Source organism: Hydra vulgaris, chromosome 02 (genome assembly GCF_038396675.1).
Source record: "Hydra vulgaris chromosome 02, alternate assembly HydraT2T_AEP".
NCBI lineage: Eukaryota > Metazoa > Cnidaria > Hydrozoa > Anthoathecata > Hydridae > Hydra > Hydra vulgaris.
In genome coordinates, this window is record NC_088921.1 from 18,097,543 (window position 1) to 18,114,611 (window position 17,069).

Sequence of the window (17,069 nt, forward strand, 5' to 3'; positions counted from 1 at the left end):
GTGAGCAGACCCTTTAGAGGTATAATTCTTTTTCCTTCTAAATCAATACCATGATTTTCTAAAATCATGGTATTGATTTAGAAGGAAAAATAAATATAACACTGTTACCTTAAACTTAATCAAGTTGTTGTTTAAGTTATTATACACAAATCTCTTTAAATAAAACACAACCAACTTTTACTGACTTTTCTTTACCTGGTTAAAATTAAGCTCAATAGTGGTTGCTTTACCAAAAATAGAAACAGAGATTTTAAGTTTTTGACCTTCAATATCCACTTCCTCTACAATACTTGAAAAAGTATCAATAGGACCATCTACTACTTGTATTTTATCTCCAACATAAACTTGATGTACTGGCGTTTTTAGTCTCAGATTCTAGTTGTTTAAATATTCTGCTTACTTCTTCATCACTCATAGGATTCGGTCTGGTTTTAGTACCCATAAAGCCAGTTATCTTAGGGACCCCCACTCACCAGTCATTTTTATTTTGATCAGAATATAACCAGACATAAACTTTTCTCAGTAATTACCTGTTTTCCCCTTTTTATCTCAGGAACTTCTATTACTGGCACAGCTATCTCTTCAAACTGATCAGGCATACCTTTTTTGGCAATCTAATCTTGTATCATTTGTTTTACTCTTTTCTCAGAAATAGACACAGTATGTAGTATATAATACTTAGCAACCATATTTTTTACTTCTATTAATCCCTGCTTTATTTTCCAATATTCAAGAGAAACCTTATAATATTGTGAATACCATAATCTAATTAATAAGATCGCCGGAAAAAGCTACTCTGATGTTAGTTGTGCAAATAATGAAGCAGCAAAGTGGTGCCGGTCTAAGAACTCTCATCATATTTGTAGTAGCATAGGAAAGAAACCAATTTATGTTTTTAATTGATTAAATGTATTTAAAACATAATATCAAATAATTCCTTATGTGAATTGAAAATTTTAGCCAAAGTTGAGGCTAGTTTTTCAAAACGGATTTCGCCTTGAATAAATTTGAAAATGTTTTCCAAATGACTCTTATTCGCTGCTATTAATATATTCAATTACAATATAGTAATTGAATATATTAATAGCAAAAGTTTTTCAAAACGGATTTCGCCTTGAATAAATTTGAAAAATGATTTTCAAATGACTTTTATTCGCTGCTATTAATATATTCAATTACAATAATTTAACTTATTCATAATTTAAAGTAACTTAAAAAATTATCTTTCAACAGATTTTTAAAAAGGCATCGAAAAATAGTTTCAAACAAATTATTATATTTAAATTTATCATTAAAAAAAAAAAACTTTAATATTTATACATTATTTGTTAATTTACACAAAACAGGTTTTTTTTAAACAATCACTATAATTACTTTTTTATTTTATTTAAAGCCTTTGTGTAAAATAAAAACTTTAGAAAAGATCATCAATTAAAAGTTATTTATAACGTAACAATTTTTTTTATAATTTCAATTGTCAAAATATCAAAACTGCTGTGGTCAAATGGTTGCCGTGGTGTAAAGAAAAAATTGCCATTCTCCAAGTTTGATTTAAAATAGTCTTTTAAAAAAAAAATAATCAAGTGATACATCATTTTGATTTTTCTTATAAACATACAATATTAAATGTATTTTAAAAATAATATATATAAAACTAATGGCCTAAACCAAGATAAATGTTGTTGGTTCAAGCCACTTTCTAATTATCTATTTAGTGAACAAGTAATTAAGATGCGGTTTCTAACTATTTTTCTAGTTGCATTTTTTTGTAGTAATTCTATCAAGCAAAACTATTATTTCCTATTTATTTTAGACACTTTTAAGCATTTTTAATCCTTATTATATTACTTAGTAATTTACTATTTATTAGTATAAAAATTGTAGTGATTTTAACTCGCGTTTTATAAAAACATTATTATTTATTTTAAAGTAAGTCATTAGTATATACTAATATATTAATATGGACTAACATTGTGTGTGATTAGGTTTTTTTTATCAGTATTAAGTAAGTCATTAGTATACTATTAGTATATAAAGTTGATACTATAATTAATATTATAAAGATTACCAATATCTATATATTTTTGTTAGAGCAAAATGCAGAAATCTTGCAAAGTGAAATAACTACTTTGATAGACAGTCTGATATGCTAACCATAAATTCACAAAAGCAAAGTAGTTTTGTTCTTTTAAAAAAATCAAATGAAAAAAGAAACTCTGGAGAGAAAAATAAAAGGAAATCTAGGATTTGTACATTATAGAAAAAGTTGATTCACGAAAATTATAAATTCGCTGCTTAATTTTAAAATCATATTTTTGTACACATAGTTATTGAGTTATATTTTGGTTTTTGTTTTGTTGTTTCGCTAAAGTGGTATTTATATTATGAGTTTTTAAAATGATTCTGATGTTTTTGAAATTGGTTACGTTAAAAAATTTCCTTTCAAATAAAAAATAGTTCCTTTTTTTTTTTTTAAACATCTTTGCTTCCAACAAAGCTACAAGCAGCCACTAATTAAAGTTGGAAGTTACTGAAAGAGAAAAGATGAAGATTGTAGAGCAAGATAACGATTGACGGACGACTTAAAAGATTGCAAATTATATGAATCAGGAAAGCAAGATGAAGGAAGCGAATTCCAAAGAACTGATGTTCGAGGAAAAAAAACTGGATGAATAAGCGTTTTTAGAGCACTTAGGAACAGTCACAAAAAAAGGATGACACTTAATTGAATGACGAGTAACACGAGAATTAATTTTAGTAGATGGCACAAGAGACGCTAGCTTTTTAGAGCAGTGCCCATTATAGTATTGGTAGAAAAAAGAAAGAGAAGCAACATTACGACGATGTAATAATGATTGGAGGTTGGCTGCAAGAGCAGGTCTGACTATGTTTACAATGCGTTTTTGCACCTTGTTTAAAAGAGAAAGGGCATCATTAGAAGATCCGCCCCAGATATAGCAACAGTATTCCATACAAAGCCGGATTTGAGATTTATAGAGATAGAGAATAGAATCCAAAGTAAGAAAGTGACGAGCTCGATAAAGAGATGCAACCTTAGCAGATGCTAATTTTGCAACTGATTTGATATATGGTTTCCAAGAAAGATCGGAAGTAAGAGTTAATCCTAGAAGATGAAGAGTAGGTGACTCATCGAGTACATCACTGTTCATAAATATAGGAAGATCTAAATTATTGCGATAACGATTGGCCGAAAAAAATTAAGTTTTATCTGAATTAAAGTTCACCAGTCACTGTGAGCCCCATGCTGTAGCAGAAGTGAGATCCATTTCAAGCTCAAATGCCCCTTCCAAGCAATCAGAGGGTGTTGGTTTCTTATCACGACAATAATAAATGGTAGTATCATCAGCAAACAATGCCACCTTAGATGTGAGAATATCTGGAAGATCGTTAATGTAAATAGGGTATAATTAATTTAAATAAAGTTAATGTAAATAAAGAGTATAGGGCTAAGGATAGAACCTTGAGGAACCCCTGAAGTTACAGAATAAGAAGAAGAGTGTTGTCCATCGAGGACAACTTTTATGCTACGATTGGAAAGGAAGGATTCAATGATCTTAAAGATGTTGCCGGATACACCATAAGAAGAAAGCTTACAGAGAAGACCAGCATGCCAAACTTTATCAAAAGCTTTTGAAATGTCAAGAGCGATGGCCTTAACGTCTCCACCTTCATCTAATGCACGATAAAACCTGTCAGTTATTACTGTTAGCAAATCAGCTGTAGAACGAGAAGATCGAAATCCATATTGATGGTAAGAAAGTAAGTTATTAGATTCAAGATGAAAAATTAAGTGTTTGTTAATTAAAGATTCAAAAACCGTGCTTATGATAGAAGAAGACTTATGGGACGATAGTTAGACGAATCAGGTCGCTCTCCAGAATTTTTGAAGATAGGGATAACAGATGCGGCTTTCCAGCAGGCTAGAAAACAACACTCTGATAAGCACTTGTTGAATAGTTTTGAGAGTATAGATGACAGCTCCGGAGAACACTTCTGCAAGACAATAACAGGTATGTTGTCCGGGCCACAAGCTGTAGAAGAGTCTAAGCAGGAAATCATTTTAGATGCAGATGCTGGAGTGATATGTATTTCAGGCAATGGATCAACCTGTTTTTTGGCAATATCAGGTAGAACGCAACTAGTGGAATCAAGAGATGATATTGATGAAAAGTTTTCAGCAAACAATTCGGCTTTGTCTTTAGGTGAGGTGACAAAGTCTGACCATACAAGAGAGGTGGAATTATAGATTTGCCCTTATTATTGATATTATTAAATGTTCTCCAGAAGTCACGAGAGCCTAATTTTTGAGATGAGATACGAGATTTCATGACCTGAGAATAGCGGGTTTTGGCGTTTTACAAAACCTTTTTACAATTGTTTCTAACAGTAATAAACAGGCGTCTGTTTTCTGGAGAATTGTTTTGCTGATAAATATGGAAGTAACGGTTTCGATTGGCAATCGCAGCAGCACAGTATGAGGAAAACCATGGATGAGAGTGAGGCTTGACCTGGAATCGTCGAGAGGGAATAAAAGATTCCATGCTAACTTGAATCCACGATAAGTTATGTAAGAAGCACATTTGTCCACAGGAAGACAAAAGATTTCTACATAAGTGCCATCACAAAGAAAATCACGGAAAGAATCCCAGTCAGCTTTACTGTTGTTGTAAGAGGTTCGATAATAGGGGGATTCAGGTGATGAAGAAGAATGAGATATTAGTTTTAGAGGGATCAAACTGTGATCAGAAGCACCTAAGTGTGAATGTGGAGAAACTGAGCACTGACTAGGATCAGTAACAAGACATAAGTCGAGTAGAGAAGGTCGATGATTCGGGTTGTCAGGATTGCGCTTTGGAAAGTTGACTGTTTGAGTTAGGGATTGTGAAATGCAAAAGTTGTGGGCTTTTATTCCTGCAGAGTCACTGACACTAGGGCCAAGCCATTCAGAGTGGTGAGCATTAAAGTCACCGACAACAACTATATTAGCTGATGGATAAAGAGAGGGGGCTTGGTCAATATGATCAGAAATAACATAAAAAAGAGTGCTGTCTTGAGATGAAGGAGAGCGATATAGAACAAAGAGAAAGGCAATAGAGTGAAGTGGTGCTAAGCGAAAGCACATAAAAGAATAGTCTGTGGATTCAAACCTAGTTTCACAACAAATGGGTGAATTCTTACGAATGTAAATGCCCAGGCCAAGCATGTGACTATTGGAGTCTTTAAGAATTAGAGGATGATAACCATCAACACAAAGATCACAAGATGAGACAGCCGAACTCAAATTAGTCTCACAAAGAGCAAGTAGGTCTGGTGAACTTTGCAAGAGATAAGACTCAACAGAAGAAAAGTTACTTCGAAGACCACGAATATTAGTGAATGATAGGTTTAGAGAACTTGGTGATGATGATGGTTTTTTGTGTTTTATAGTTTTTGGTACTTTATTCATTTTTAAATTAGATTGAAGAACTTGACTCAAAGCATAGATAGTGCTCAGATTACCGTTTTATAGCCCAAGCAATTGCCTCATTACTACTAATAAACCCTAAGCCGTAACAAAGGGCTCCAAATGTGGCCTCCGCAATGCACACCAAAAGTACAAACAGGGACACCATCCATGCGTAACATGGCACTGTTAATACTTTGATATTTTTCAGCTGTTGATTGAATCAGCCTCTACTGAGAGCTACCACAGAGTTCGGGAAACCTGACTACCAGCTGGCCTCAGAACCATAAAACTGAGTTTAAGAGCTGTACCCTCATTAGGAGATAATAGAATGAGTTGCCTAGTCATAAAAACAGAGACACAAGCATAACCCATGCATTGAATCAAGAAGATCCAGCATTCAACATCTTAAACTGGAAACAATGTATTAAAAATACATCTGCGCCAGCCTAATAGATGAAGAAAGGGTGCGAGGCTGGTCAACAGATAGACTCTGTTTATCCATTAAGTCTTTGCCTAGAAGGCCTTCTACAAGGCAGTAGCCGGGTGCATTTAACATCTGCCCAAGATGAGTATTTTTATCGAGACACCATCTCTAGCCTTTACTCAACCAAGAGCCCCAAGGCAGGGGGTGTTTTCAATCGGAGTTGGCAACTCCTTGCATTTGCCTAAAAAGGTGTATCCTAAAAGGCAGCAGGACATGAAGCAGATTGTACTGGGTTACATGTTACCAGTAGCAGAATAATCTGATCTGACTTTAATTGACTCTTTAATTGATCTTTAAGTGACTCTTTAATTGATTTTTAATTAACTCTTTAATTGATCTGACTCCTTGTCAAATATTTTTTAAATTTACATTTAGTTATGAAGCTGTAGTGATGTAGCTATATTTATGTAGTTGTGATGTTTTTCTTTAATTTAAATTTGTTTTCTATATTAATTTACATTTAGTAGGGTGTTTTGTGTTATTTTGGGCTATCTATAAAATAGATATTAAAGTCCTGAAAAGTCCTGGAGTTAATAACTTTTTTTGTAAATCCTGGAAAAGTCCTGGAAATAATGAAGCTAATGTCCTGGAAAAAGAAAAGAAGTGTCCTGGAAAGTCCTGAAATTTCAATTTTTTTATCTGGTGGGAACCCTGATTCAGACAGTGAACTTGTTTTCCTAAGTTTGAGGATGTTTGTAATTTTAAAATTAAAAAACATAGCATGGAGTTATAGTTTTTACACAATCACCACTTTAAAACTTCAAAACGTGTTTAGATGAAATTTAAGTTTTATTAAAATGTTTTATTAAATTTAAGAAAATCCCACTTATTGTATATGTGCTAAGTGATTATAAACTATGTATGTATGGTAAATAACTAAATTATTTTTTGCCAAAATATTTTCTAATGTCATTTTCATATAGTTCAAGTCATGTTCAATATATAAGAAGCCTGGCTTTTGTTTTGAAAATTAAATAATATTTGCATAAAGTTTTCCAAAATTAAATTTTCCATTTAAACATTTAGACTTATATGTTTTTAAAAATTGTTTTAATATTGCTAATAGCTTTGCACATAATCTTATCTATGTAAAAATTTACATTTTTACCTAAGTATAGTTTTGGACATGTGAAAATATGCATAATACAATATATTCAATTTACCATTTATGCATTAGTGTCTTTAGACTTGAAAAAAAACTTCATCAAGGTAAATTTAATTTGTTTTCTGTTTATGGTCATTGCCACTGGACAGGTCAGGTGCATACACACCCACCTGGCTTCCTTCCCTAGTCATGGCCATCATCATCATCACAATCATTGATGCACATACTGTTTTTCGCAAATGATATGAAACTTTAAAGACTAGGGGTGTTTTGGTCCTTAACCCAACTCTCCACTTAAGTGGTGTCTATGTCTGTAACCTTCAATAGAACTCAACAAGATCAAACAGCTCAGTTGATTCTTGTAATGTTGGAAGTTAGGGTTTGCCGACCTTGAACTTTTTTGGCACATCAAACTCCAACAGTATATTCAACATCTTTACCTTTACTTCATAGTCTAAATTGGCATCAGCAAGAGCCAATAAAACCAGCTCCTCAGTAAAATACCATGTGTGTCTTGGCATACTTTTTTGTAGAGCATGCTCCCAGCTCTGGATATTGCTCTTTAATATGAAACACTTCTTTAAAAGAATTAAGATCATTGTTTAGAGTATTGTTAGTAAGATATGTTTTCAAAAACCTTGGAGTAAAGTAAGTTGCAACAAAGAAAGAAGCAGTTTCCACCATGGTTTTCTCTTCTTCATTCATGACTTTAGATATCTTTGAAGTCATTCTGAGTTTAAAAAGATACAATGCACTGCCATGAATCTTGCTTCATGGAAGGCTCTTGGTTGGTGAAGAGAGAAGTTAGGAACTTCTCCACCTAGGTAAAATACCGCTAACTCACACAGCTCCTTGTAACCACCTCTTGAAAAAGTACCCAACACAATTGCTTGCTCTCCAAACTCTAGGAACATCAGGCCTTGTTAAGAAGCGTTACGCAGCTCGCATTTTACTTGCGAAGAGGCGATTTGCCTACGCGTTCAGCAGTTTTGCGCTACGCAAAAACTTATATCTTTTAGAATATTTAAATTACCTTTTGATTGTCGTTAACGTGAGGTTTATTCAGAAGAAATAAAGTCATTTAAAAGTAAAAGCATTCAACCGCAATTGATAGATATTTTTATATATAACTTATAGATTTTTTGTTAAAGAAACAGTTTGTTAAATAATTTTTTTGTTGTTGCTAAAAATTAGTAAAAAAAAATTAAGTGTTTTAAGTTTTATCTTAAGGAATTAAATATATAATATTCTATCAAATATAAAATTTAATTTTAGTCATAATAGTTTAAAAAATACACGATTTATTTTGATGTAAATATTTTATTAATAAGATTTTTTGTTTATTGTTAATTAAATAAAGTAAAGTTTTAATGACTTTCGTTTAATTTATGAAAATATATTATGATCACGAATATGTTATCGGTAACTTATAAACAACAACAAAAAAACTCTTTCTTGTTTAAAAACATTATTAAAATGAGATCACAAATTAAATAAGAAAAAATTTATTAACAGTTAATAAAATAACCAAAAAACAACTGTAAAATCATAAGAAAACAAACAAACATTATTTACGTTTCATAAAAAAAATTTTTTTTCAAAAGAAAATTTAGTTCATATTTGAAAAAAATTATAAAAATGAGAACTTAGATTTGTTATAGTGAACATTTTATTTGTTTTATTTGAACTTATATTTTATTTGTAACTTTTGTTATAGTGAGAAAAAAACAAACTGTTTGTATGATTTTTAACGCATTAATAAAATAACTTTAATTACAATGCGGTACTTGAAAAGACGCGAGTGACGCAATATAACTTCTAACGATGCAAAATATATTTGATGAGTTGAGTTACTTAGAAATGCGTTACGTTAAAGTCTTGGCTCTAGTGTCAGTGATTATGCAGGCATTAATGCCCACAACTTTTGCCTTTCTTAATCTCTAACACAAATCTTAACTTTCTAATCGCTATCCAAAAAAATTCAAATCATTTACCTTTTCTATTTGACTTATGTCTTGTTTCTGATCCTAGTTAGTGCTCAGTTTCTCCACATTAACCCTTAGGTGATCACAGTTTGATCTGAGAATCTTTAATAGTATCTACAATAAGGGCAAATCTGATGTTTTACCTCTCTTGTACGGTTCAGGCTATGTCACTTTACCTAAAGATGAATTTAAAAGATTTTCTCATCAATATCATCTCTTGATTCCACTAGTCGTATTCTGTCTGAATTAACTGACAAACAGTTGTCATTACCTGACATTTGTATTACTCCAACTTCCATATCTAAAGTGATTTCGAGCTTAGACTTTTCAACAGCTTGTGGTCCGGACAACATACCTGTTATAGTCTTGCAAAAGTGTTCTTCAGAGCTGTTGTCTATATTTTCAAAACTATCTAACAAGTTCTTATAAGAGTCTCGTTTTACAGCCTGCTGGAAAGCGGCATCTGTTGTTACTATTTTTTAAAATTTTGGCGAGCGATCTGACTTGTCTAAATACCTTCCCATTAGTGTTCAACTTATCATAAGCATGGTTTTTAAATTTTTAATTAACAAGCACTTAATCTCTCATCTTGAATCAAATAACTTACTTTCTGATTATCAATATGGATTTTAATCGTCTTATTCTACAAATGATTTGCAAACAATACTAACCGATAGGTTTTATTGTGCATTAGATAGATGTAGAGAGGTTAAGGCTGTTGCTTTTGACATTTCTAAAGCTCTTGATAAAGTTTGGCATGCTGGTCTTCTTCATACACTTTCTTTTTATAATGTATTAGGTAACTTCTTTAATATTATTGAATCTTTCCTTGCCAATTGAAGTATAAAAGTTGTCTTGATGGACAGTACTCTTCTTCATATCCTGTAACTTCAGAGATTCCTTAAGGTTCTATCCTTGGCCCTATACTCACTTTAATTTACAATAATGATCTTCCAGAAATTCTCATATTTTCATACTTTATCTTCTAGGATTAACTCTTACTTACATTAAATCTTTCTTGGAAACCATATATCAAATCGATTGCAAAATGAGCATTTGCTAAGGTTGCAACTCTTTATTGTGCTTGCTACTTTTTAACTCAGGATTCTATCTTTATAAATCTTAAACCCGTTTTTGTATGGAATGCTGTTGCCTTATCTGGGGCAGATCTTCTAATGATGTCCCTTCTTTTTTAGACAAGTGCAAAAATGCATAGTAAACATAGTTGGACCTTCTCTTGCAGCCAACCTCTAACCATTATCATATTGTCATAATGTTACTTCTCTTTCTCTTTTTTTATAAATATAATAATGGGCGCTGCTCTAAAGAGCATCTCTTATGATGTATACTAAAATTCAGCATTTCCTGTAGTGACTACTAAAAGTGCTCCAAAAATTTTATTTGTCTCGTTTTTTTTCCCTTGTACATCGGTTTTTTGGAATTCATTTTCTTTATCTTGTTTTCCTGTTCCATAAAATTTGCAATCTCTCAAGTTAAATTTTGCCATATTAACTTCATATTTTCTCATCCATTAATTTCCAAATCTAATAGTGGTTTCTTGCAGCCTTTTTGGAAGTGAAGGTGTTAAAAAAACATAAAAATATTGTTACAATAAATTAAAAATATATATCTATTGATATATATATCTTATTTAAGAAGCCTGATAAAAATTTTGTTTTGAATATTCTATATAGTCTGTAAATTTTGTGTTTGTTTATGGCTTTATAAAAAATATAAATAAAAAAGGTTTTGTGTACCCTTGGCATTTTATCAGGTTTGGGCTATCAATGTTAAATGTTAGTGTTAAAATATGTTCGCATCATGAGCAACTTTTGCCCAACAAATTTGCTGACTCAAAAAAAATGGGACGATCCAGGATTATTTAGAATGGAAACAACGCCTGGTTTTTAAATGTGTTCTTTATGTCAAAACGAAATTGCAAAAAAATAGATGTTAGTCAGCCTTACAAGACCACAATGGTAAAGATAATTTTTTTAAAATTTTTGATATATAAAGATATAGAAGATGCTCAAGAAAAAAAACTGATAAACACTAGTTTTAATAAGTTAGATGTATCACAAGTAAAATTTTATAGGGTTCCACAACATGCTAAAATTACTCTAAGGAAAAGATAATTAATGCAAGCTACTAATGTAATGTCAAAAAAGCTATCAGTTATCCTCAATGTTAACGCAACTGGCCTGAAATGATCTTGATAAGTTGATTTTTTCAATGCAATGAAAAGCTGAAAACTGCAAACAGAAGAGAAAAGATGCAGATTTTGACAGTTTACTGACTCATGGCTGTTAAGGAAAGCGTTTAAGTATTTAATACATCAATATATGTAGAACAAAGAAACCAAGGTATACCTGTGTCACAAGGTGATCATATTAGCATAGTTTGAATTGTAGAGGACAATCATTAAAATATAAGAACACTTTTATATAAATTTTTTAATATTAATGTCAGGTGGTAGTGGAATATATATAAGAATATATATAAGTTATACATAAGAGACACAAATATGTTAGTACTAATAATTCCAGCAAGATAATGTTTGGTTAGACATTGTTTAAATCAGTTGCTAAATGATGTTTTTGGATAAAGCATCATATATTCTTCAAAGAGAAAATATATTTGTTTGTGTAGTTCATGCTACATTTAAAACCGTATGATAATGATAAACTTAGTTATTTTACTGGAATGAAAAGCTTACATAATGAGATTCCATTTTAACTAAACAAGCAATCATAGACTTGGTGTTTCAAACAGAACAAATATTCAAATCAGTACACTAAAGACACTAAAAGTTTTAGTGTTTCTGTAAAAATTGACCATAATGTGAGAAATTAGGAGTAATGGTTGCTGAACACAGTTTAATATGGTTATAAAGAGATTTTTAATTGTGTATACATTTTGAAAGAATTCAATATTGTTTTTGTAACATTATAAACGCTATTAGAATACATTTGACTGAATTTTTGATTTGAGATAAAAAATATATAATCATATAGAGTGATGAAGCATCTTTTTTTTAAAACATTTTACAGTTTTAGAATCGTCAAAAAAAGTCAAAAGATAGAAAATGGATTTTTAATTAGTTTTTAGATTTGAGGATAATTATATTATTTTCTTTCTTATTAGTAAACAAATATTCTACAAACCTGTATAACATTTGTTTACTAATATGAAAGAAACGTCATAATAAATTAAGTAATTAAGAAAAGAGTTCATCGTACCAAAGTAAAACTCATACGATACCTTAAATCAATATCTAAATGCTTCACAAACTACTTTTTTTGTTGTTGCGGTAAACAGCTAATAAAGTAAATAACATTTATTATACTGCCCTCAATACATTATAGAATCGTTATTTTTTTATATGAATTTACGATAAAAAGGTTATATATTGTGTACACATTTACTGCATTAACACATGATATAAAGCATTATATGATTTGGGTTCGTTTATACTTAAATAATTTATTCGTAATGGACGATTTTTAAAAGATAAAGCAGTAAAAGTGTTTTGTCGCCATTGTTTTTTTAGTAATATTGATGAATTATGTAAATTAAAACTTTTAAAAATAGTTTCATAAATAAAAGGTTGGTGGTGTCAGAAAGACATTTTTTCTTTTAGATTCATCAGATAATTTTGAGTTATAAATGATAAACAATATTAAAAAAACAATGTTCATTAAAGCTGAATGAATAAAAAATGGCAAACTTTATTAAAATAAACAGTTTTGTAAAACTTTTGGTAATTTTTTTTATAAAAGTCTAGTATTTAAAATTTTTTATCATTCTAGTTTTGGGAACTTTATTATAACAAACGACAAATAGCGTCCAAAAAAAAATACTTTCCGCCAAATAGTATCGCCCAAAGTTATTGTTTTAAATGCTTAAATTTAAACTATGCTTTAAGCGCCAAAATGTGCCCTGAAAAATCATCTTTAGGCAGTTCTCTATGAAACCTTTTTTCCATGTGTTTTCCCTAATTTTTTACCTTGCAATAGACAATTACTAATTTATAAAATCTCACGTCACAAAATGTCATGAGCGAATTGCGATTTAAATTTGTTTAAATAATAATGTAGGAAGACAAACTTTATTTAATCCTGGTTTCTAATCAATGTAAAGAAGTCGTGCAAATTTATTCTCTTTTTAAATAATGTGTATTTTACTTGTGTCTTAGTTTCTAAATAAAAACCTATTAAAAGACGTTTTTAAAAAGGCGGCAATATTAGCGTTTTTAGTATAATTTTTTAAACTTCAACATTTTTCCTAAAATTTTCAGATCAATGTTTGTATACGATACTTAATTGTGGATGCTAAAACAGTGCCAGGACTTCTTGGAGCACTTTAAGGAACAGCAAAAAATAGGTTTGGCACTGTGCTCTTCCACGTAAAAACTGGATACATAGTAACCATGGCTTTGTTGCTATGATGAAATTATTGTTTATTATTGCGACTATTAATAATAAATCATACTTTTTGTTTTAAATTTAATATAAATAACTGTTTTAAAATTTAAATTTTATTATAAAATATATACTGTTCTCAAAAGCGCTTTTTTTTTAGTTTTCAATCAACGTCGAATTTGAATAAACAAATATTTAAACTTTCACTCTTTGAGTTTTGTATAATTTATTTACATAACTTATTTTAAAAAAGCTTGAAGGAGATTTTCGAAGTTCTAAATTTGAAATTACAAATTCGATTTATAAAAATATTTATTTCACTCCAAATCTGTGTTTAAATAACATACGTTTTCTTGGTGTCTTAGTAGATTATGTGGTTGAATATAGTTCAACTTTTAAGTTTATTTGCAATAATAATGTAATTACGTTTTTTTTTAAATAATTAATAGTATGTTACATTTGTGATAAAATGAAATTATTTTGTTTTGAAAATGTAAAGTCTTCAAATTAATAAAATAAAATTATTTTTTATAATTTTTGATAAGAATTACGATACTAATTTAATATTTAAAAAAATATATAAAAATCATAATGCATTTAATAATAATAGTAATAATATATTGTATATAATTTTTTATTCAATTATAACCTAATATACATATATGTATAAATATCTAGATTATTTTATTGTATATATTATGTTTTATAATTTCGATTATCATTTAAATTATTATTTATTTGTTCATTTATATATAAAATTTGTTTTTTTTTAGATCGTCTACTTAAATTATTTCGTCAAAGTGGTAAAAGTTTATTACAAGAATTTATTCATTGAATGTTTTTATAATAGTCAATCATCACTTACCGATGAAATAAAATTAATCGTCAATGAACGAGAGTGGGAGGTTTTGATTAACGATTGGAAAACTTCTTACAAAACGTGAAAATTATTTCGTAAATCTTTGCATTAAATCTGGAAGAAAGTCGACGTTAAATGTTAGTAAAAATAATTTAAGTGATGAAGAAATAAATCTTATAATTCAATGTTTAACAAATGTTCGTAGTGTCAACTTTTGGTGTCCAATTAAATTCGAAGGTTGGAAACCGAAAGATAAGATTTAAGGGTTGACGAAAATTTTGTTCCGTGGATTATGAAAATGGATTTCGTGGATTCCGAAAATGGATTTCCGTGAAAAAGGATTCCATGGATCTTTGTAAAGAATTAAATCTTTCACTTCACAACGACATCGATTTCATTGACGAGATTTATGAATAGATTCGTTGTTCGAATATCAAGAAGTTGGAGATGGGTACCGTGGAAAATATTTCCTTAACCTCGATGAATTAAAAAACTTTGTAACACAAAAGAATGTTTAATATCTTAAATAAAATATAAATAATAATTAATAAATAATAAATGAAATACCTAAAGTATTTTTTTATAACTAAATATGTTTTAAAAAATACGAACTAATTTTATTTATTTATTATAAACTATTAAAATAATTCGTATTTAAAAAATACGAATTAATAGTTTAAAAGTTTAATAATTTTTTTATTATCATACAATTAACTTGTCTTGAATATATAATAATATACAATAAACAATTATAATTATTATAATATATTTATGCAATGATTAGTTATAAATATAGTTATTATATTATTATTATATTTTATTTTTATTTAATAGTGTTAATAATTATAGTAATAATAACAATGTTTACATTTTTTCAAAATTTTTTAAAATAGTTGTTGGAATTTATTTTGCTTATTGTTTAATCAACATTAATTGTAATTTTATTACATTGATTATGAAATATATAATTATAATCAATATGAATAATAAAACTTGATTAATTTTTGTTATGTTTTATTTAATGATTTAATTTTAAATATTTTTCAGATGTTTTAAAACTTCAATAAATATTTATAATGTTATGTAGAAAAATTTTTTATTTTATTTAGGGATTGCCTAAATAAAACAAAATTGCTTAAGGATCCCGCACACTTTTCAATCCCGCGGGATCCGCGCGGAAATTTTTTATTTCTGTGCGGATCCCGCGCGGGATTGGTAGATTTTTTTATGCACATTATAAAAGCAAAATGACAATTGTATTTTTCTTTCAAGTATTTCAGAAAATTGTTAATTATTTTTTGACAGCTAATTTTTGATATTTTTTTCTTTATTTTTTGAAATAAAGATGCAATAGCTGCAAGATTTTCCTTTTTCAATTGATCTTTTTCTCAAAAATTTCTCATAAAATTGTAAAATGAAAATTTTTTTAATTAGTGAAGTTCAAAAATATACACTCACCTCTAAAAAGCGAAAGTAGTGTAATAAAAATTACGTTTATTAAGTACTTGTTCATGTGAAACATTTAAACACTTCGTAATTCCTTTGAGCACGTTTAATGTAAATAAAAAATATGACTTCACTATGTAATAGTCTTAAAATGCATTATTTAGAAGATCCAAAATCTGTGATAATCGAAATGATCAAAAGATAAAGAAAATAATATAGAAAGTATGAGAAGTTTGAAATAATTACTAATTACTAAATTACTCAACTTATTAAATTGATAAGATGAGGTAAATAAAGCCAAAAACACAATTTGTAAATCAATACAATTCTTAACATTTAATAAACAAAAAAACAAAGCATTTAATGAACAAAAAGCCAAAATACGTTGAACATCTTTTAGCTTTACGTAGAACGTCTATTAGCTTTATTTATTTTTTAAATATCAAATATGAGAAAATCATTGTAAGAAATGCGCTCTTAAAAAACAGACCTTTCTTATCATAGTATCATTGCTTAATCAACTCCTTAAAGGACTGCATATTTAACCATCAGCTGATAAAGCTCGCTCGGACTCTACGCTTGTTGGTGGTATGGTTATCAAGCAACTATGCGTTATATCTAGAAACTTGCCTCTTACTCCGTTACTTTCATAGGCAGACATTTCCTGCTTCAATAATTTATCAAAGTCTAAAGAATCTAAATTTGGTATCTCCTTTACAATTTAAATGGACTACAAGTCAACTAGTAGTCCATTTAAATTCTTATTACGACGTTGTGTAAACCTCTCACGAAGTGTCACGGCTAAAGCTATGCTCAAAAGTGATGATTGCTTTTGTAATTTATCTAACATAAATTGAAAAAATGTTTCAGCAGTGACAAGGTTCGATTCTCTAATACATATTAGTTCGAGACCAAGTTTTAGTGGTGCCAAGCAAATAATTAAGTCATTGGCTTGGGACCATTCTTCATGGGTGAAACGAATTTCTGACTCAACATCAATTAACGCTTTTTCAATACACACTTTTAGTCTATGAAATCTTTCTAACATATCGAACATACTGTTCCACCTAGTTTTACAATCGAGAATCAACTTAAGCTTTTCCCTATTTTTATCATTCTTGACAGGAGAGTTTTTAAATATTTTCGCAACATTTCTCACTTTTTTCATGACATCTTTGTAATTGCTCACCAATTCAGCAAATAGTCTGCTCAAGATTATCGTCAAACCATATTCTTTATTTATAACTTCATCATCAGTGTTACCATATTCATCTTCTTCTTCACAATTTTCATATGTAGTAA

The 17,069-nt window shown here is 29.3% G+C and overlaps 1 long non-coding RNA gene across 1 annotated transcript in view; it reads left to right on the forward strand.

The window, feature by feature from the left end:
* LOC136076795 (uncharacterized) overlaps window positions 1–14,909 on the forward strand; it is a 29,597-nt gene extending 14,688 nt beyond the window's left edge. The window contains exon 4 of the long non-coding RNA XR_010636583.1: window positions 14,236–14,909. This is a non-coding gene — a long non-coding RNA (uncharacterized LOC136076795). The remainder of the gene's footprint in view (window positions 1–14,235) is intronic.
* Window positions 14,910–17,069: the final 2,160 nt, after the last annotated feature.